Source organism: Sardina pilchardus, chromosome 20 (genome assembly GCF_963854185.1).
Source record: "Sardina pilchardus chromosome 20, fSarPil1.1, whole genome shotgun sequence".
In the NCBI taxonomy this organism is placed as follows: Eukaryota; Metazoa; Chordata; class Actinopteri; order Clupeiformes; family Clupeidae; genus Sardina; species Sardina pilchardus.
The window spans coordinates 12,473,454-12,496,130 of record NC_085013.1 but is presented as its reverse complement, the minus strand read 5'-3'; the positions used below and the strand labels follow the sequence as shown (position 1 = coordinate 12,496,130).

At 48.9% G+C, this 22,677-nt stretch overlaps 2 long non-coding RNA genes across 2 annotated transcripts in view; both read left to right on the top strand.

Moving 5' to 3' along the window:
• Positions 1 to 22,338, top strand: part of LOC134067816 (uncharacterized) — a 67,413-nt gene extending 45,075 nt beyond the window's left edge. Inside the window, exon 3 of the long non-coding RNA XR_009936566.1 lies at positions 21,551 to 22,338. This is a non-coding gene — a long non-coding RNA (uncharacterized LOC134067816). The remainder of the gene's footprint in view (positions 1 to 21,550) is intronic.
• Positions 3,511 to 10,307, top strand: LOC134067817 (uncharacterized). The gene is made up of 3 exons (XR_009936568.1): positions 3,511 to 3,647; positions 9,645 to 9,714; positions 10,223 to 10,307. It is a non-coding gene; the product is annotated as an uncharacterized LOC134067817 (long non-coding RNA).
• Positions 22,339 to 22,677: the final 339 nt, after the last annotated feature.

Below are 22,677 nucleotides of genomic sequence, written 5' to 3'. Positions count from 1 at the left end.
TCTGTGCTGACAGACTTTTCCCAGGGATGCCACACAAAAGGAGCTCTGGTATCCAGCCTGACACCCAAGACCTGAGTGCGTGATGCACTGCCTAGCTCCCTCCTGTTTGCTCACACCTGCACGCTCGCTTATGATGTTATCAGAGCACAGCACCTGCTGCTCAGGTTGAGGTCGCCAACAGCATAAACAAATGGTTATTTTTATATCCCACCACCCATTTCATTTGCACCTGTTGTCAAAAGTCATTGTCCATTCTAAAAGTAGCTCGAAAAGTAGTGTCGGTGCTTTGTTGTGTTTGTTCGGGTTTTTTTGGTTTTTTTGCATCAGACAGGAATGTTCAAAAACGAGAATGTTGAAAGACACGAGCGCAGCCTTGCAGCATGGCGGAGTGTGTTGGGTGTCGGCGAGCCGTGAGGGACCGGCCGAGTGGCTGCACTTTAATAAGAGAGAGGCCGTGAACTCGGAGAAGGTGTCCTGCTCCACCTCAGCCCGAGGCGCCGCCATCCATCACACTCTGGCCAGACAGGAGACTACAGGTACATCCTCCTCACGCCCTCCCCCCACCCACAGCAGTCAGTCAGTCGGTGAGGTCAGTGTTGGCCAAGGAGCAGTCGTCACAACCAGCAACGTCCACCCCCCACACCCCTCCACCCAAGCCTCCACCCACGCCTTTTGAATGGGGATGAGCATTAAAACGCATGCCCGCCAAAGCAGTTTTACTTTGCCTCACTGCCGACGGTTCCATCTGGAAACAAAAGAGCTGGAAAAAAAGTTATCGACCAACTACGCTGCGGTGGTACAATGCCTGCAAATGACTAGATACAATCAGTAATCAGCCGACGACAAAAGGCTCATATTGGGCGCGGAAAAGTCATTTTCTGCCAGCACAAAAATGGCAGCACATTTTGTACTCCATCCCAGCCACTGAATCACAAGAGATGCTGTGGTAATATTGTCACAAGATGTGTTATATATATGTGTGTGCGTGCGCGTGCGTGTGTGTGTGTGTGTGTGTGTGTGTGTGTGTGTGTGTGTGTGTGTGTGTGTGTGTGTGTGTGTGTGTGTGTGTGTGTGTGTATGTGTCTGTCTGTGTGCGCGTAAATCACTTTTCCCCTCCAGCCTTTTCTATGATCATGTCAATGGGAAACAAAGAAGTCATCCTGAATGGCACATTAATTTCCTCCACCTCCTCCTCTAATGACATCCCCTTTTGCAGAGAGGCCCGAGGAGCCGCACTGGCAAGCCATCACTGGCAAGTAAACATGTTTACCTTCAAGCACCCAACTAATGGACTGTTTACAAACACAAGAGCGGAGTATGGGCGGCAGAAAGTGTGTGTGCGTGTATGTGTGTGTGTGTGCGCGCTCCCCAGACTAATGAAGGTGCCCTCCCCTTGCCAGAGTGCTCCGTGGCCATCTCTCTACCGAGTGACCCTCTCTCTCCGCACACAGGCGTGGAGCAGCACAGGGACGTGAGCCCTCGGCCCCCTGCTACATTAGCTGTGCCACCGCATTACACAGGCCTGTGCCCACAAGGTGCACACTTACCCACAGTAGAGGTGTGTGTGTGTGTGTGTGTGTGTGGTGTGAGTCTGTCTGATTAGTTGTGTCTTTCTCTTTGTGTGTGTGTGTGTATGTGTGTGTGTCTGTGTATTTGTTTGATTAGTTGTGTTCTCTTTGATTGTGTGTGTGTGTGTGTGTGTATGTCTATATGTGAGAGTGTGGGAGGACCTGCTTTGTCTCAAAGGCTTGTGTTTGTCTTGGTTTGTACACATACTGGTAGGTTATTGACAGTATTCACAATCGAAATGTCTCTGGATGAATATGATTGTTTGATATTTGAGGAAAAACTGCCATCCACCATGGATGAAAACATGTCATTTCCTTCGCTCTTTCTTTTGTTCCTTCCCTCCCTCCCTCGCTCCCTCCCTCCTCGTGACTGGTCAGTGACACTGTCCAGCTGTGTGTTGTTTTGCGGCCACTGCTGCCGCTGAGCCGTGTCACTGAAGCATTCAGGCGCGCGGGGGTTGGCCTGAATGGGCCCCCCCCCCCCTCACAATGGCCGCCGCAGCCCCAGATAGACAGGCCTCAGCCACTTGAGGGACACGCTGTGTTGTTTGGCTTGACAGCAGACATCCCGGCCGGAGCGCCATCACGGAGGCTCCGCGAGACTCCATGGCATCGTTTGACAGCTTCTCCCCCCCCCCCCCCAACCCCCTCTTTAGCAGCCATTGTCGCATTCCTGCAGGAGTGGCAGATAAATGCTCGCTACACGCATGTGCTTTTGTCTGAGAGCGTGATATCAGTCTTGTTGTTTTTTATTTTTTGGAATGTGGACAATAGCGATGGCTGTGAACAATCAGTGGACTGTTGTTTCTTTTCTAGAGCGACACACTTTCATAAATCCAACCGATGTTGCGTCGGAGAGAAGACGGATCGAGCCAGATTTTGTAAGTGCTTAAATCTGTCCAGTAAATCATATGCGCGCAAATATAATCTAATAATCTGGACTGATTGTAAACAAAGCAGAGATCACGAGCGGTCCCTCTTCACCTTAATGTGGAAAGGCGGTTCAAGTGCGCCTGTTCAATGTAGTGGGATATTCAGGCCAAATTAAAGTCTGGAGTGTTGATGAAAAGCAGCACAATCAAGTGTGGTAAACAACACAATGGCCACAGCCATTCAGACGCGCTGCCAAACTACAGCATCCATTTGAATGCTCTCCGCTGCATTAAACATATTCTTCTATATAATGGCCCTTGAAGCACAATGAAATGCACTAAAAATCGTAATAAAATATTCCGCTCCTTCGGTTTGGTTGAAATGTAATTGATTGGCGAGGCAGAGTTGGAGGTTTTCAACAACTCCCCCATTACAATATGGCATAGATGGACAATAGATCAGGTGAACAATGTCAGTTTGGCCTTGTAGAGCAATAGCTGTTATTTGTATTAGATTCAAGACTCCTATTACTTTTTTTTCAATAATGTATTTCTTACTTTGAAAGGATTCATAAAGTAATCATCCTGGAAGGTCATTCAGCTTCGAAAAACATTGAAACACGACATTGTAAACATCGGTGGCCTCACTACAACTGTTTCTAATTACCAAGTGCTTGCATGACGCAAAGGGTCCACGAGTGATTGTGACGATCAGTGCAAACAGACTTTTTCCTACTACAGGGACCTACAGGGGGAGGGAGGGAGGGGGGATCCTTGTGGATCCAGTTTAGGATGAGTCATTTGCTCTTTTTCACTTGAAGTCTTGGCTATTGTGTTTTAGGTGTGGCACCTTGACATAGAAAAGGGTCATTGGAGACTTGCATTGGGGATCCTTTTTTGTGCAATCAAGATCTTGATTTTATTTGTAGCATCTATTAAAGGGAAGGATGTTTAGCTCTGTGCCACAGCTATAAAGATAATCGTGATTTACCAAATCCGTTTTTTCGCAATTCTTTCTCGTTACAATTCCCATTCAGACGAGGAGCATCCAAGTCTCCTACACAGAAATATCTGAATACCTTCCGGATCCTGAGGAGGTATTCTTAGCGCCCAGAATGCCTGTGCTTAGAAGGTTATAAAACAGCCGAGGCGAGGCCTGCGTTGTGAAATCCTCTCAGCGGCCCGACAGCGGAGACGGTTTACACAGGTAGGGGGACTCTTTTGTGCTGGCCTCTTTTTCCTCCTCCTCCTCCTCCTCCTCCTCTTCCTCCTCCTCCTCCTCGCCTCTGTTCTTCTCCTCGCTGGGCTTGGCGGGGCTCCGCGCCGGCTCATTTACTCCTGAGAGCCTCGGCGGGGACGCGGGTGCCCAGATTAGGGATCTGAGCTCCTAAGGACGCCGCTGGCACGAGCCGATAACGCCGGGACGCTGTCGCCACGGCCTCCGCCGCCCGCCACTGCCGCCGCCGCCATCGCCATCGCCGCCTCTGTTGTCGCCGCCGCCGTCGCCTCCGGATCACTGGTGCCTGGCAGCGCTATCTCCCCGACAGGGCTGCTGGATCTGGTGCTCTGGATCCCAAATCGGGGGGTGGGTGGGGGAGGCTGGTGACAGCCACGCCACTCGGCAGTCTGTGTGCACCTCGTCCTTGTCCGACGCTCCGGCTCGCCGTTCGGTTCTTATCGCCGACTGCCTTCCTCTCTCTCCACACACACACACATACACACACACAGGCACACACACGCACATACATACATACATATACACACACACAGTCTACCATCTCCCTGCAGAGATATGCACTTGAAAAAAAGCAGGCACAATGGCTGCCACACATTTTTTTTTTCTCCCTCTTGCTTCACCCTCAGGCAGGGATTAGAGTCTGTGTCACTTCTAAAGAGCGTCACATTGTCTGCCTCCGCTGTCTCAACGTGTTTCATTTGCTGCTGTAATAGCCTCGTGTGGTGCAAAGCGGAATGCGGCGTACGGTTTCCAGGCACCAGCTAATATACAGTATTCCCATCCCAGATAATGTGGACAAGGAAAGTACAAGGATATCTCGCCATCTCTTCCAGGAACCCCACGATTCAGAGACGGCGCTTCATCCTGGGGTGTTTTTTTGTGTGCGTGGGTGTGGCGCAGTCACCCCCCTGACTGTCTGTCCACCCCCCCCCCCCCCCCTTTCTGTGTCTCCACTGTTTGCTCCAGCCTGAAAACCATCAATTGATTTCCTCACACTCCAGCACACGCATTCACAGCAGCCACATGTGACCTATTAATCAACATGCGTGCGCACACACACACACACACACACACACACACACACACTTACACACATATTCACCACGGCCACATGTGACCTATTCATTTCCCCCCACTGACATCATGGTCTACCCCCCCCCCCAACCCCCCACGCCTCGTCCAGGCCCCGAGTCCTCGGGTAGTGCCCCCACAAGCGCGCTGGGGTCGGCTCCGCTGGGCCCACTGATTCCACTGCCGCTGCCAGGAAAAGCGCCGGAGTGCTGGTGCTAAGGAGGCTGCCGGAGGAGGGGAGTGGGAGGCGGGTTGGATGGGCGGGTTGGATGGGCGGGTGGGTTTTGTGCTTGCATTGGCGGCTCGGTTGGGTAGGCCGTCGGGCTGGGCTGGGCTGGGCAGCGAGAGGGAGAGGGAGAGGGACAGGCCGGTCCATGCGATGCGTAATCTGAGCAACATCTGCTTGCTATCATGTGCACGGCTCCATGTAGAGGAGCGAGTGGACCAAGAGCCCGAGGTGAGCCGCGCTGCACTACACTACAGTGCAACTCATTCTGCCTGCTCCGAACGGCCAGCCTCCCAATGAGCTCCGACGACTGCTGAACAATGGATGCAGAGACTGTAAGAGAGAGGAGAGAGAGAGATGAAGTGATAGAGAGAGAGTATGTGAGAGGAAAGGACGGAGAGAGGGGGAGAAACATAAACAACAGAGGCATGGGAGGCGAACATGCATTCGCCAGCCTAAAACAGTACTTATCACATCAGGGCCATTCCAGCAGAAAAAGGCCTCTGAATGCTCACTCTCTCTCTCTCTCTCTCTCTCTCTCTCTCTCCCTCTCTCTCCCTCTTGCTCTCTCTCTGTTTCTCTCTCTCTTCTCTCTCTCACCACCACACCCCTTGGTGCCACCTCCCCACCCCCGACAAACAACAATACAGTAGGACTGAAGGCGGCAGGCACAGACTGCGGCTCGCAGCTATAAAACCCAGGCTTTTATTCTTAGCCATAAACACTGTAATTTCCAAATTAGATACAGCCAAGCCAAGCACGCATTCCCCTCAAGAATATTCCTGAACGGGGCCCGAAGTCGCTCACCGCGCTCAAGAAAAACACGAGGAATATTACAATGGTATTTAAAGACAATCTATTCTGATTAAAATACACATATAACAAGAAGGCTGCAAGCAGATGCACATTCAGGGGTATTTACAGAGTAGGCGGAGGCAGATTAAGCCAAGATTACTGGGACATTTACTCAGAGCTTTCCCTGCTTTTGGATTGACAATGTTCGGATCGTGAGATAAAACCTGGAGATTTTCATATGAAAAGATGTTTCCTGCGCGGGATTAGGGAATGTTATTTATTCATTATGTTTTGCACCCTCACCACCCCCCCCAAGCCCCAGCACCACAAACGTTCCCCACCTCGGCTCTGCCTCCTTTCCCAGAGCTGATTAGCGAAGAGCTGGAGAGAGGAGACAGCCGTGTGGCCTGAACCAAACATGTCTGTCTGTCTGTCTGTCTGTTTGTCTGTTTGTTTGTCTCTCTGTCTGTCTGTGTGTCTGTCCTCTCCATCCTAACCTAATGAGCACACAGAGTCAGCAAGAAAACAACAACAACTGAGCACGCAGCCCCAATAAATAGCACCCTCCAATAAACAGCATCCTCACTGTCTGAAGCTACACTAGGGAATACATTAGCCCTTATTAACATGAGCTGTCTTATTCACAAGAGGGACTTGTTCATGAGCTCCACGAGGATGGGTTGTGAATATGACATGTTTAGCCGTGCAAGATTTATAAATGATTTACCTTTTGTTTTGATTTTGATTTTTTTATTCGATTGCACCACAAGAGATTTGGATCTCGCAGCGCCTTACAGGACCTTTTAAACAAAGCCAGCCATCTCTTTTGTGTAACTGAAAAATGTCTAAACAAACATCATAAAACAATCCATGTGCTCCACTTTAAATTTTGCTCTTGCAATGGCCATCCATAGCAAAAGATATTCCAAACATGTCAGATGAATATGACGAGGTAATTATCTCACACACAACCGCCCACCGTACTGTATATCATGTAGTGGAGTTTTGGCTTGACAGTATAAAAACAAGCTCAACTCATAGTCCAAATATTAAAAGATGACCCCATTTGTTAGTCTCGCTGACAGGCTCTGATTCGTTCCTGTTCCGTAGCCAACCCACTTGCATTAGCCGCCGCCGTGATCTCCTTTCTGGGTCCCTTCCCCATTAGCATACACTATAATTAGAGGAAACGCATCCCCTCTGTCGGGGCGGTCCCCGGCTGATCGAAGAAGAGACCATTAAAAGGAGCCCGGAACACCTCTGGCTATCGATCTCCGCTCCTAGCCATGCAAATGCGCTCCGCAAATGAGCCCAGTCAGATAGGAAACATCCCACAGGGTGAATCAATAGGCAGCGCCAGATAATGGAGGCCCTGTTCTGACAGCTGTGTCCTGTCCGCGCCGCGCCATGCCACGCCACGCTTGCTCTCCCCGCCCGCCCGCCCGCCCGCCCGCCGCACCTGCCAGGGAGGGGAGAGCCACGGCTCCGTCCCCTCGGTCAATGGGCAGCTCCGCTTACAGCTCAATCGGCACAGTTATCGCCATGTACCACACACACACACACACACTCACACAATCACGCGCAGGCACACACATATATGCACCCACAGACTCTCCTCTCTCTCTTTCTCACAAATACACACTCACACATTGTATTCTCCCTTGCACATATACACTCAGCTTTTTCAGATGCGATATATACTGTATGCCTGCTTCCAAATAGATTCAAGTCTCTTGTTGGACTACATACTTAATAGGTACTCTTGCTCCCCTATACATTACAGCCATGCACACACGCACATACACACGCACACACACACACACACACTCGTATATACATGCACACTTTGCTGATGTACTGTATGTAAATGCTTGCCCTAATGATATAAACACATGCACACACGCATACACACTCACTCGCAATGCCAAAGGCCCTGGACCACACATGGTCCTCATTAGAATGCACACAGTCCTGACTAAGTCCCTTAACCTCTGGTTGTCCCTGAAGTCACACACACACACACACACACACACACACACACACACACACACACACACACACACACACACACACACACACACGCGCACACATACAGAAAGAGGACATTGCACATTTCACATCCCTTTTCAGCATAACATCATGTGGAACTAGTTACATCTGTTATCTGCTCCAGTCGATGTCCTTCACTGGAACTCTTGGCATTTGAGGAACATGCAGAATGCACACAGGAATTTCCAAATTTTATTATTGGTAGAATTCAGGGAATCCTCAGTGTGACAGAAGAGGAAACAGGATATCCCCTATTCCTCTATATGCCGTGTCAGCCCGTTACACACACACACACACACACACACACACATACACACACACACACACAGTGAGAGCCACACACACTTCATGCATAATTTTGCAATAACATGCCAAATCTCCGTCCATGTGACTTTGTATACAAGTCTAACAACATAACAAGAGTGATAAGGTCACTTGCACAAGAATTAGAACGGCTCCCTTCATGAATTTCAATGGGATTAGCGTTAGTGGTCAGCACACACTTCAACTACAAATTGATTCCATCATATTTCCAGAGCTTTAAGACTTCTAATGCTATTCAAAGCCACTTAATGCATTTTTGATCAAGCCTGAAATGTCATTCAGTGAAATGATAAGAGGTTCATGAAGTTCATCGTCCTCACTTATTTGCCCTCCCAAGAAAATGTTATAGTCTGTGTGAATCATCTTGTATCTCATATCTGTTGTTTGAAAAGAATATTCCAGCGCTTGTGCCATCCCTAAGAGTTGGCAGGCCACCATATTAAACTCTGCAACTCGTTAGATGACAATAAAGCTCTCTTCACGCAGCCAAGGCTGCAGAGGACACCTAAAGTCTCGCTCATAAAAGGGAAACCGGCAAGCTTTCAACACCAGCGATATTTCTTTAGTGCCAGCATCGTTACTCCAAGACGCTCTTTAAAACGAGAGCACTTGCCTGCCACACACTGACACGTGGCGGAACTCGCTGGTAGGCAGGTCGTACCCGGTAATAATGCGGCGGCGGTGGAAGGCAGCGCAGCGTGAAACGCCATATCCGTTTACAAGACGCCTCTCTGGCAGCAACCCTAACCTCCTTGATCTTACACAGCGAGCGTGTCAATGGCCTTCCGTGAACCCGAACCGAATTAGGCTCCGTGTGGCCCAGAGCCATCTCCATGGCTCTGCTGTGGCCTATTGTTAATTCATGTGTGTTGCTACAACTTACTGGGGATATATGCCAGGGTCAAATGTGGAGTATGAATTTCCACTGGCGAGCGGATCGAAGTACAGTTGATATGTGATACCCATATGGGAGGGTCATGGTCACTCAGTGGTAAACATCAATGCCAATAGTAATATATAGACTTACTTGTAATTTAATGCTGTATTTATTTATTGATATCGGCGGAAATTACAGCAGCTACACATAATATAGAGGTAGTAGAAGAAGTCGTCTTCCTGGTTGAGTTAATGCTTCTTTAAAGGGAATAGATCTACTGTATTGCAGCGCATTGAACAATGGGCATTTATTAATATTTACCAATAATAATAAATTATCAATGATTTACCTATAATAATCAACCATCAATGACTACATCAATGACCGTACTGCTGTTAAATAATCAATTCATGACATCCAAAGCTGTGGTAGAAAATCGAGGTAAATGTAATATGTTTATGTAGATGCCTCTGAATGAATTTATTAAAATTGTGGCGACACACCATTTAGCCAAATAAACACTTTCGTGAACAGACCCTGCAGCATGCAAGTACATTCTGTGGCAGTGTTCTGTGGCTTTTATCTTCATTATTTTCTAAACGCTCTGCACGCTTCATCCACACAGCTCCTGCCTGTAACCCGTTGAGCACCGTACAATCCTAGTGTACCACATGCTCCATCCGACATCGACACTGGTGAGTCAGCTGGCTGCGTTCTCAATGTTCCTAGCGAGCAGAATGAGAACCGGATACTCTGCTAGCTTCTCATTAGAGGACGCCCTCCATGCGAGGGGATCCCTTACCTTGTTTAAGCAGATTAGCCATGCGTACGGTGCATGTGCACAAGAGCCCGACATCAAACGCGTCGGCAGCTCATTACACCACCTACACGCAGCCTATAGCTTCTTTAGCATCACCAAGGAACTGTAATGTACACGCCAGTGGGGTTAGCATTGCCTCGTTTTAATTGACAGGTGTATTAGGAGAGCACACAATGAACAACTGATTTGAGATATGTAATATGAGGAGGGAATGGGTATGTTTTTGAGGTTAATAGAACAGAATAGAAATGACAGAATAGTATAAGTGGTACACTTGAGACATGGTTATTTACACACCACTATGGCTGTGCGTCTGTGTATGAATGTAGCACATTGCTCATTATAAGGCAATGTAAAGATGTGATGGAATTTCTGTCTATCAGAGCCATGTCACAGACCCGTGGGCCAGACACCTGAGACGAGAGTTCCTGTTATATATTATTCAGGCACTTGGCCTCTACTGTCCTCCAAGGTATGTGTGTGTGTGTGTGTGTGTGTGTGTGTCTGACTGTATTTGTGTGCACATCTAAGTGTGTGTGTGTGTGTGTGTGTATCAGTCGGCCTGTCTGTTGCCTGCATGCGCTCGGGGGCATCCATCACCTTTCCCGGTGAATGACATCTCGACAGCTCTCTGTCAGCCTCCCTGGTCGTCTCCATTAAAAATTAAAGCTCCATTCTGTGTAATGAGCAGGCTGTAAAGCAGGTCAGGAAGCCTCCTGCTCAGCCCTGCTTGTCACTGATAGAGCCACCAGCACAGATGTGCTGCGTTAAGACTTAATGCAAAGTCATTTATACGACTGTCGGATGTGAATGATAAGGATGTTTTCATTCCCCAGCCCATAGCTCCCCCATAAATTTCCGGAAAATCATCACTGAAGCTCTGTTCGTACGCTTTGAAAGTCTCTTCTCAAATGAGTGCCGTGCCATTAAATTCTTGTGGATGCAGAGAGGCTGTTCGGAACAATCTGTTCGCAGTGACAACGGGCCGCGTTTCGAAAAAAGTAACGCGAGACGCACAGGCGGCGAAACTCCGCCACGTCTCTCAGCCGCCGACAATATGTGCCGGCGAGGACTTGTGAAGGACACCGAGGATGAAGCTGGAATCAGAGAGTGGAATGTGCGCTCTATCCCACTCGAGCCACCTGCTCGCTAACACACAGGCAGCACGGCCGCAGTAATTGTCCTCTCCAAAGGAAACACAAAAAAAAGTAATGAAAAAGCGGATAAAAATAAAAATGTCATCCTAAATACCGCCTACAAGTATGGGAGCAATTTCTAGACGGATAACTTTGAAATGTTTTTCTGTGGTATGGCCATGGAAGCCTGTACAGCAGAGCCTATCTGTCTTAGCCGATGCGAGAGATAAGCTTTTTTTTTCTGCTAAATCTGTAATAACGTGGTGAAAACGCTGTGACATTTCCCTCCAACGCGAAAATAAGGACAGTGGTGACTCCAGCTGAAGGTCAGGCACAGCTAGTAAATGAACGTTAAATTGCCCACTGATCATGTAATCATAGCTGAGCGTGCGCCGCTCACTTATTAGTGTTCTTAATTAAGTAAATGCCAAGCCAGACAAAAATAGTGTATAAATGTCAAGTCTAAAAAGTAAACTGAAAAGAGAGGGAAGTTTACAAGCAGCTCTAGAATAACATTGTTTGCGGCTAACTTGGTACAGGTGGTACCGTCATTAGGCTGTATAAGTCGCAACTGGGAAATACATCTGATCATGTTGTGTCCAACTGCTTACCGCACGGCTGTAATGGGGCAGCCTGAATCCAGCGCCGGTTATGCTCTGCCCACAAACATGTGTATACTAACTGTTTTCATCATTATGCATAGGCCCAGGCCCAGGGAATCACTTTGATAAATCATCCTGACACACTGTACAATGGATAGGTCTCCATTTGCTTGTTTGAGCCATTCACGGAGCCTTGCTGCACATGGATAAAGTGTGTCCCATACATCATGCACGGCTGTATGTGGGGGGATTCCATTGAAAGGACAGGTGCAGCAATGCATCCCTCCCTCGAAAACCCACCCCTCCCCTCATCCCCCCCCCCTCCCCCCTTCCTCCTCCGTCCCTTGGCATTGTTCTGGCGGAGGAGAGGACCCAGACACCGGGGACTAATAGCGTCCCCGGCTCATTCAGCCCCTAAATGGCCCCGGTGCACTCTGGCCGGCGCGCTGAGTGCTGTTTGTGAATCGAGAGTAATGCGGCCGGCGAGGGACGGCACAATGCGCCTCTGAACTACAAAGGACAGGTGTGCACGCACGGGCAAATTGTTCCCCCCGCGTCTCCGTTTCCGAGTGGCAGGGCCCTGTCCATTAGATGCAATTTAGCTGGATGATCGGAGTGCTTGAAAAGGGCCAGATCAAACAGTGCGGAGAATCCCAGGTGTCCAGCCGCAGCCTCGGCCCCTTGCAATAGCCCCCGCCACTCAGCGGTAATGTATTCCGTGTTAGGAAATTAAGAAGTTCCTTTGTTCTGCTTGGTTGCGCCGGGTTATGATTTAAGTTTGGTTCAGATGGGGTTGTGTTCCTACAGGGGAATTCTGTATGATCCGCTTGTTTAAGGGCGAGAGGGGACACCTACGACCCATCTTCATTGTTTGACAATATGTTCTGAAATGATGAAGCTTTTGTCTCAGTAACAATCCAGTTATCACTGGGCCGTGTTAAGATGGCGACGGAAGAGGTCGGTAGAAATGAGGTCACGTTCTTGCTGCAAAACCTGTGAATGACAAGTCGGCCAAGTTTGAGAGGAACTTTGAGAAGTGTGAGCGCGTGCGGAAGACAGAAAAGCCCTCGTCCCCCTCGTCCCCCTCGTCTAATCTTTCATCAGCGCCTCAGCGGCACGCGCCAGGCGCGGAGCCTTTTGTTAATATGATTTCCCAGTCGCCCTGAATCTAGGGCAGGGCCTTGGGCGGCGGGAGCGAGAGAGAGGACACCTCGTCCCGCGATCCCTCCCCACCCCCCTCCCTGATTTACGACCGCCGCCGTGCCCTCCGCGAGACCTCTCATACTTGTCACCGGCACCGGATGAATATGACAAAGCAGCGCGCGCGAGGTCGCGACCCCTCTCAAAGGGCCCCGCGCTCGTCGGCAGCACCATCTCCAGCTCTCGCCCGTGTCACAGCACAACGCCAGAGTGAGGCTACCGATCGCTCCGGTGCAGCCATGTTATCTGGACTATCAACTCGAACGCTGTGTAAAAAGGAAACGCTTTCCTGATCATGCTGTGACATAAATGTGGAAAGCCTCCAGAAATTAATTCAGCAATTAGCCGAGACACGCAAGGACGACCCGGAGTTCTCGCTGCGGGGTCGCGCTCCCGTTCGCCTGCGTGCCGTGTACCTGGAACAATCGTAGTATTTTCCCAGGTATGACTCACGGCCGGCGTGAATGGCAGGACAGTTGTAGGCAAAAGAGCGTGGCCATTTATCTTGGCAGGCGCACCTGCCTGGTGACATAGCCTCTGGGATGGCATGCCACGAACGCGCCCATGACACCAGCCTTCTGGTTTTGCATCTCTGTCACATGCTATCGGCCCTGATGCAAAGCACCTGGTGTTTGCCGGGCACTCCCTGCACCCGCTACATTGCCCAATTCAAATTCCCCGTAAATGTAAAGACGGTGGATAACCTGCAGGTAAAGTGACAGTTACCTGGCTACCACGGTGCAGGAGGAAGAATCTCACCCACACAAATCATTTGCATTTGCATACATACGGGCTGCAGATGTTTAATGAATGGCGTTCAGTTCGTGTTGTACAGTACGTCAGCTCCAATGGGGGGGTGGGGGAGGAAGAGCACAGATAAATGTTGGATAAATGTTATGGTAGCGGTTCACACAACATATGAATGCTTCCTCATAAGCATCAAAGACATTCGCTTGGCATTTGTGGGTAATTTAGCAGGTGCTCTGTACTACAGTATAACGGTTGCTTTACAAGCACACGGGAACAATGACCCCCCCCCCCCCCCCCCCCAACCTCCCCGCTGACCCCGAGAACCATCCCTGTAGCCAGCTCTAGTACGGATTTGTCATTTTTTCATTTCCTCCACGATCTCCGCGTTGCTCTGAAGTGTGTGTACTGTACGCACTGTAGCTCGTTCTGTTTGGCGATGCTAATGAAACAACTGCACGGCGAGAGAGAGAGAGATAGAGAGAGCTGGAGAGAGCGGAACAGCCTGTACTGTACACCTCCCACGGTCCAGAGGGACCGGCGCATCTCATCTCCCACCAGCGTCTCAGGGGTCAGCGCGCCGCTTCCCCGTCTAAATGGATGACAATTGAACATACGGGGCCTCCAACGCTGACAGGTGAGGCGCCGCACAATGCCGACCACCCCATTCGCCAAAGTATCCATTTCCTTAGCAACCAAACAGCAGATAGATAGATTTAGCCAGGCAGTTTTAGCAGATGGCTTGGTAAATACCTTGCCATGTGTTCCCAAGGAGAAAGTATAATGCATCACGACAAGAGAAAGACACACACACACACACACACACACACACACACACACACACACACACACACACACACACACACACACACACACACACACACACACACACACACACACTTACACACTCTCACACAAACTCACGCAAACACGCATACTCTTATCACCATTCGCCCTGCTGTCTCTCTACCCCTCTCCCTCTGCTTTACACGTTTATTTTTACACAAAAGCACGCACAGCATATTTAAGTTGGAATCCAAACAAAGACGAGGCGAAAAGTTTGGTCTCCATATGTTTGAACTGAATCTCCGGGAAGTTTTTCCTATTTTCGGGAACTTCACATCCATCTTGTCCCTAGGCCTTGCCACATTCTGAGACAGACTGATCAAGCTATCGTCAAATGTAGATAAGGAGATCAGGTGGAGATGGAGGTAGGAATCAGGTGTTGGTTGGAAGTCCGTAAATAAAACGCTTTTGTGAGAGATGACACTTCTGATGTGTCCCCCCAGGCCCCCCACAAATGAAGACATTCTGCAGTCTATTCTGCTCTGAAACGAGCGCTCTGTCCCAACTGAGGCGATGCTCTTTGTCTGGGACCATGCGGTGTTGTGTGCCCGGCGGGGCAGCGGCGGCGGTGCCGAGCCAGGCACACAGTGGTCGGCGAGCGGGCCGGCGTGGTGGAGCGGGGTCTCACCGCGTCGCGCCGCCTCTCCTTGACACAGCCGCATCAGCTGCTGCTCGCCGCCACACACACACACACACACACTCGCTCGCTGGCCTCGCCACGAGAACAAGGGGCGCAGTCTCTCTCTCCGCTCCCCGGGCCGCCTTCCCCCTGCAGCTGGACGCCTGGAGAGCACCAGCTGGAGCCAGCGGCTCATGTGGCATGCAGGCAGACGCAGGCCGGTCTTGCCAGCGCGCGCAGCACTCTCGGCAGCGCCCATCCACCCCCCAACGCCACCCCCCCGGTTCTCCCGGTGCCAGAAGCACGGCCAGAACACGCGCTGCCTCCGCCGCTGCCGCTGCCACTGCCACCACCCTGCTCGCAAACACATCTCCAATTACTTCTCCACTCTGCCGTGCATCCGGGTGTGTTTGGACAACCAGGCGGCATCCTGTTTGTAACACAAGAGTGAGGTATCAATGCTGCTCGGAAGATGGATGCCAAAATCATTCAGTGACAATAACTGTGTATGTTTAACTGTGTCCCTCTAATGGAACACACACATACTCCCGTTCTGGCCTAATGGGGACGCCTGGCAAATAGTCAGGACACTTGTAGCTGAGTAGCTTAGTCCTTATCGCTCATGCCTAAGCTCTTCCAGTATGAACCAACACAAAAAAAAGACCTAAACAAATAGCACATGGGATCCACCGGCGGTCGCTAGGGAAGCTGGACGTGGCGTCGTGCTAACAGGATGAGTGTGGCTCAGAGGATGACTGGCACTGCCGTCAGGCTGGCAGCCCCGCTGCCTCTGCTCGGCTTGTTTGCTGGGGTGCGCGAGGGGCTGTGCCGCTGTCTGCTGCCTGCATGTTAATCCTCGTCAACAGTAGCGAGCGAGCGAAGTCTGCCCGCTGCCTGTTCCCCCGTTCAGCCCCCATATGCCACCTTCCTCTGCTTCTCTCTCTCTCTCTGTCTCTATCTACTCCCCCCATCCTCCTCCTCCTCCTCCTCTGTTCAGGCAGAGTGGAGCATGATTAAGCCTGACTTGTCACCAAATTATATATACAAAGTTTACATGCATTCTGCGGCACTCCAGCTGTTGCACATTTGTAGCGGGGAACAAATCTTGAGGCGCTCGATGAAGCACGTAGGCCATTCTCACACAGGCCAGGGATGTGTGTCTGAGTGGCTGCCGAGGTAGGGAATCAAAAAAAGAAGAAAAAGCTGAACAAATGCTAGAGATGCACTGTTAGAATGTATCATAATACCGTGTTAAATCTATGCAACCAAAGCAACCCTCTCTATATATTATTAAATGATCTTATCAAAGCGACCGATTTTAATGACGCTCATTTCTTCTCGAAACCAGTATCATTTTGTATCATTGATGATGATGCACTTTGGACATGTACCTCTGCAGAAGTGCCCAGGAAAGGAACACAACATCACATTTCTCTCTGGTCTACAACATCTTCTCATTGTGTTTTGCCTTCCTTTGGATCACACAAATGGGACTGTGGGTAATTGCTTTGTGGGCATCATTACCCAAGAAACCATGAATAAGACGCCCATAATGAGAACGAACCCTGGAGCTCACCAGACCTTGATCAATACCATTAAACAATGTGCACTTTGCCTGCGTTTGCATGTGTGCGCGGGTGCAAATGGATATTTTTCATACCACTAATGACTTTGAACTGTTCCTATTACCATGCCTGGAAAGATGGTTTATTAGCATAATCAAATCTGTATTTTTTTTTTTTTACAGAGTTAATAGGAGAAGATAAACGGAAGAATTTTAATGCTATAAATGATATGGCACAATAGCAATTCACATCTCACAATCTTAACTAGAACAATACAAAGTCAAGCTGCAGTCTGCGAGGCAAATACAAGGACCTATTAAAATGGTCTTGAGCCAGGTTTTGGAATGAAGGAATGTTTCATGTGTCCCCACAATATAATGAGCATTCTTCATCATCAAACTGTTTTTGCCATCTCGCTGTTATGTTATGAGGACTTTTATAATGGTTTGTTATTCAAAGTACTTTATCCCCAGTTTTCTTGCTCTCTGTATTTCAGTATCAAGGTGATCTTTAAAGGAAAAAATGTCTTTCTCCATTTATTTTGTCACATATCCATCATCAAAATGCCGCTAAAGGAAAGGTGGCAGCTTTATTGGGTGGAAAAACCATTATGATCAGAAAATGTAATTACAGAAATCTACATTTGCATCTTGGGTTTTAATTCATCAAATCCATCTTCTCTACAAGCTCTTTAGTTCCTCCATCTGCCAGAGAAATAAATGGGTGAAAAGATGCAAAGGCTGTGAAATAATTATTTCTGTGGCAATTACTTGGATGCTAATAGCCATTGTATTGATTGCAACACCCTGTAAGGTCAAGGTCATATGAAAATGTAATCAAAGGGGCTTTGATAATACCTGCTGAGGCATGACAACATAAACGCAACAGAGACACACTAATATGCCTGCCACCTTGGGAATATTTAGGTCTAACGTGGTTGATTGCTATCGCGACAGCAACCGTCTATAGACTCTGAGATGTGTCATTACTGCCAAGCTAATCATGGCGGATGTACTAAAAGGGGTTTTATCATTATGACACCAGCACTGTATTTTGTGTGTATGTTATTGAAACAGTTCTACACCAAGATGGCTCTAGATGAGTTTACACTTGCGTTCACAAACTTAGCAGTATGCTTTGGTTTGCTCGCAGCTTGCCATGGCGTTGCCATTTGGCCAGCGTCGGTTATTTTGGAGGCAGTTGATGCGCGCGGAAGGTGCGAAAATCGCATGATTAAATCTCAAGCCAATGTTTCCTCAAGAGATGAAAAATAGTGATGAGCACACTTCTGAAGATGCCAGTCCTCTTCAAGCAACCCCAAACCTGACAACTTTGTGCAGAGAAAAACACACACACGCGCACGCACGCACGCACGCACGCACGCATGAATGGGTCTTCACAACAGCTAATTTCCCCCTTGCTAATGAGCAGCGTTTTCTAATGTGTTAAAGACACAGTCAGAGTTAATATAATGATTGATATGGTTGGGTAATTAATCATCAGCAGTGTTTAAAACGCAGGCACCCGAAAAGCAGAGAGCAAAGGCAAATCTATATTAATGACTGCCGAGCTTCTCCCTCTCTGCTCTGATAAAACAAAGAGTCCATAAATAACCACGTTACAGGCTTCATGTGCTGTCAGTGGGACGCTGCAGTCGTTCTCTACCATTCGAACCAGAGCCGCTGCCAACTCGTAATTGACTGGGCACTATCATCTACGCAAAGGCAAACTGTTTGCTTCGTAGGTCAGAACTTAATTACGTGCACAAATGGTACAAAATTAACGCGATGTCGACTACCATAAATTCCACGTAATGTAAATGTAATGTTCAGACTAATGGCAGACAATTCCCTAGTGTTGTCGCCAGCCATGAGCAATGAGTCTCTACTGGAGTTGCTTCCCCCATTAAGTTTGTGTGCCCCTCAACAACAAAAAAAAGTAGCTTTAAAGGACATCAAACCGCTTTCGGAAATTCCCGAAGCACCCAATTTCACTTTGTGTCATCCTTCACATGCATGGTGGCAGATTTACGGCCAACTCCCTGACCCCCCCTGTCCCCACCCCCACCCGCACCCCTCTTTTTTTTTTGCCAAGGCCTCTAGTGCTATGTTGCGCCTCTTTGGTGCCTTGAAAGATACCGCTACACATCGAAATTTCATCAATGCCAGCTCAACTGCTCAGTAAACTCCCTTATAGGTTAATCCTTATATCACTCTTCACCACCAGTTCACTAAGCCGCTTAAAGGGACACATTAGAACTATGACAATGACCTGCTAATGGTTTTACATTTCTCTGAAGCATTATGAGCTATCTTTGTCACTTTTATCTTATAATGAGATCTGTCATTTTCGGGGAGGGGGACGGAGATCCCGTAGCCAAGGACGTTGATATTTCACCCGTCCGGGCCGCGATACATAATGACCCAGAAAGGCGAAGCGGAGAGGGAAAACAAACCTTGATCCCCTCTCCTGCTCTGTTTTCTTAGCAGGCGAGTGGCTGGTCTCTCCCCGAGGGGGGGCCTGCATTCTATGTCACTATTAGACGCTGGCTGCTGTGCAAAGCCAGTTCCTCAGGGCCACCACAATAGCAGCGGCGCGGCGCCATGATTGATGACTTCCAGTTCCCCTGGGCGTTTTAGTACATTTCCTCAAGCAATGTCCCCTGAAGAAAATGTGCCATAATTTATCATGTTATTACTGTACTCCATCCAAATTGCACCCCCAGCCCCCATACACACACACACAGACTTTAGATTTTGTTATTGTGCACAATCTGCCCTCCAGTCGCATTTTTTTCTTTCAAAGGCAGAAGGGTCATTTTTCTAATACAGAGAACAACAAGATTGAACACAGACTATTATCTACTAACAATTTACCTTTAATGTGCTGTCTTGGAAAGGGGGAAATATATTGTATCTCACCTGTTTTCAATAAGAGACATTAGAGGACTTATATCACCCTCAACCTGTTGGGGGCCTAACCACATTACGCTCTCAACTCCTGTGTCCCCAAGGTGAGTTTAAATATGTTGGTAGCCATGGTGATAGAAATGAATCCCATTTGCCTTCTCTGTGAAGAGAAGAGATTTCTGTAACTCTGACTATTTGGATGAGTTCCTTTTTCCTCTGGCATAAATCACTGATGCAGCTGATTAGAATGGCTGGGACCATGTTTATGACGCTTGTTTTATGATCTTTTCAAATGTGACCATATTTTTTTTCTATCCTTCGTCTCGGCGCTTGATTCACCAGTGGGAGGACCAGTGATAGTTGTGTGCGACTGTGCTGAAGGAGGATCTCTCCCAACCTCTGTCCACCCTTGACATCTCTTAGAGGTTCTTAGGTTGGCCTCCACCTGTCACTGTGCAGTGATGCAGTGGACTGCTGGCCAACCGGTGACAGTGGAGGGAGGGGGAAATAGCTCGTAGCATGTAGCATGTAGGTTTAAATCAACGTTTCTCAAATGCATACTGCACTGTGTTTTAGGTTTAGGTTACCACAGTCCGAGCCACACACAATTTTTAAACCAAATTATGTGTGTCAGATTTTATTTTTACATTTTGGGATGAAAATAATGAAACATCCATTACAGATTTGAAAAGTAATACTTTTATATTGCATTTCTAAAAAGTTATTTTGTGAAACTGCAGTAGAATACCAGATTCTGAAAATCCAAGATATTTGACGTGTTTGTGCTGGAGGTGAATTTTATCATAATTCACCATTATATCATAATTTTCAAGCATTTGTATCGTGCTTGAGCAGGCAGTGATGATCAAAGTAGGCCTAAACAATCTGCAACGAATTGTCTTCCCCATTCGCTAATACACCCTAAGACTTTCACGGTCCATTTTTGGAAGCAGGCACTGCCAATTTTAATATTCCTCAGTCGCTGGCCAACTGTTCCTCCCTTACAGTATCAATGTCTTGTGCACTAATCCAATAACGCCTACCCCTATTACTTTCAATTAGTTCTGACAGCTCCCGGCTTAATCTATACGCCGCACGTGCTAACGCTCAGTCTGGGAGGGCAAACAAAGTGGCAAGGCCAATGCGAGGCCACTCGACCTGGCTCACACCTATCAGCGTGTCCGCAGAACGGAGGGGAGCGAGGAGCCGGGGATGGCGAATCCGGAGTGTTTTTTTTTTTGGCCGACGCATCTAGCCGACGGGCGTACCGTTTTTTGCCCGCGACAGCCTGTTGTCGCGTGCGGTGATGGCGGGCGGGCGGTTGGCTGGCTGGCCGGCCGAGCAGGCGTTCGGCAAGGTCACCCTGCCCTGAAGGACCCCTGTGCTGCCACATGGCCCTGCTGTCGCACCACTGCTGTGAGAGCCGCGCTGCTTCCTCCTCCTCCTCCTCCTCCTCCTCCACTGCCACTGCTGCTGCCTCTCACGTATGTGTCAGGCTCCAGGTTTATCCCCCCACTGCACCAGCACACACCTCCCCCCGACCGTCTGCCTATTGTTTCTTATCGCAGCATCACACTTCACATACCACAGGCACTCGCGTTCGAAATTCACTGGCAAACAAAATTCTAGAGGCGGAGAAAAAAAAGAGAGAGGGAGCAATCTAAAATAAGAGGATGCATTGAATCTGAAGGATGCATAGGAGGAGGGAAATGAAACGGGGGGTTTGCGTGCACGCGTGCGTGTTTCATATGCATTATCCATACGCGCACGCATCCTAATGGGAGGGGAGATATAATGCATTCATGTTCAGATGCACTCGCGACGCGCTCGGATTTCCCCAGCTGAGAGATCGAGAGTTGCCAAAGCAGCTCACCGCAGGCGCACCAGCCCCCGAAGGCTGGAGCCTGTAATCCTGCGCCGTTGCTTATTCAAATAAGGGATCTGGATCGTCTCCAGGAGATTTCCCCCCGCCGATACGGCCACATGATGACCTTTTGCGTTTGACGCATGACGGCTCCCTTTAATTCAGCCGAGCAGAACAAATAAATGCACATCTTATTTTTTTCTTTTTTCTGTATTTATTTCAGCGCGCGGCTCGGTCTCGGGCTCGGGGCCCCGCGTCTCCGTGGGCAGTAAAGAGGGGCCGTGTTTGTTCTGGGGGACTCCTACCCTCCTCCTCTCACCTGATAGACGGCGCTCACCGCAGCGATCTGCCAGGCTGCCAGTGGAGGCATGTCAGTCAGCATGAAGGCCCAGGACTGCCCTGCCCCCCCTCCTCTCCCCTCCTCCCCTCATCTCTTCTTCTCTGCTGCTCACACCCCAATGTTCAGTCATGTGTGCTGCCCAGCCCACACCTTCCACCGTGCTCCCAAATCCTCGCTAACAGACGACCCAGGGCTTGATTAGCGCACAATGCCAGTGCCATCTCAGCTGACCTGGGCACAAGGGCATGAGGAGAACACCACCAGAAGCTGGCACTAGCCCTGGGCGAATGCCCACCGACTGAGTTACATGGCAAGTGCCGATAACCGCGCAGGCACGGATCCATGATCGCCAGGCGGAGAGATCTCAAAGTATGGGGCACGCGCTCACCTCCCCTGACGGACAAGCTGCTCGAGGAGCGAAGGCCACACAGAGACCAACAATATTTACTGAACAGAGCTAAACAGAAACTGATGCCATGAAGGAGGGCTGCTACCTTTTATGGTGTTTTCATAAAAGTCAAGAGGATGTGGCAACCGTGTTTTGCTGTCTATGAAGTGCTCAGGTTCAAGAGAAGACAGACTTTCAGGGGAAGGTGGGGATTTTTTTTATTTTTTATAATAGAAGATGGCTTGTCTTCTCACAATTCAATGGCTGTTCTCGCTGATTTATTCCTTCCCACCAGCAACACAGAGAAAATAAACGCGGTTTAATCAATCATTTCTACCTACTGCCATGTTGTTCTGTGGCTTCAGTACATACCGGTACTGTAAGGATGGGAATGGATATGAACGTTTTTTTACTATAGAAGTATAAACGTATATATTTTTCAGTGTTACTTCACCGCCACAATGGGAGGGTTATGTGTGAGAGCTGTGGGTGGTCATGTACTGTAAAGCACTAATGTTAGCAGTGTGGAAATGACGAGAGAGAGAGAGAGAGAGAAGAGAGAGAGAGAGAGAGAGAGAGAGAGAGAGAGACGATGAACTACTTCTGCAGAAAAGCAGCAAAA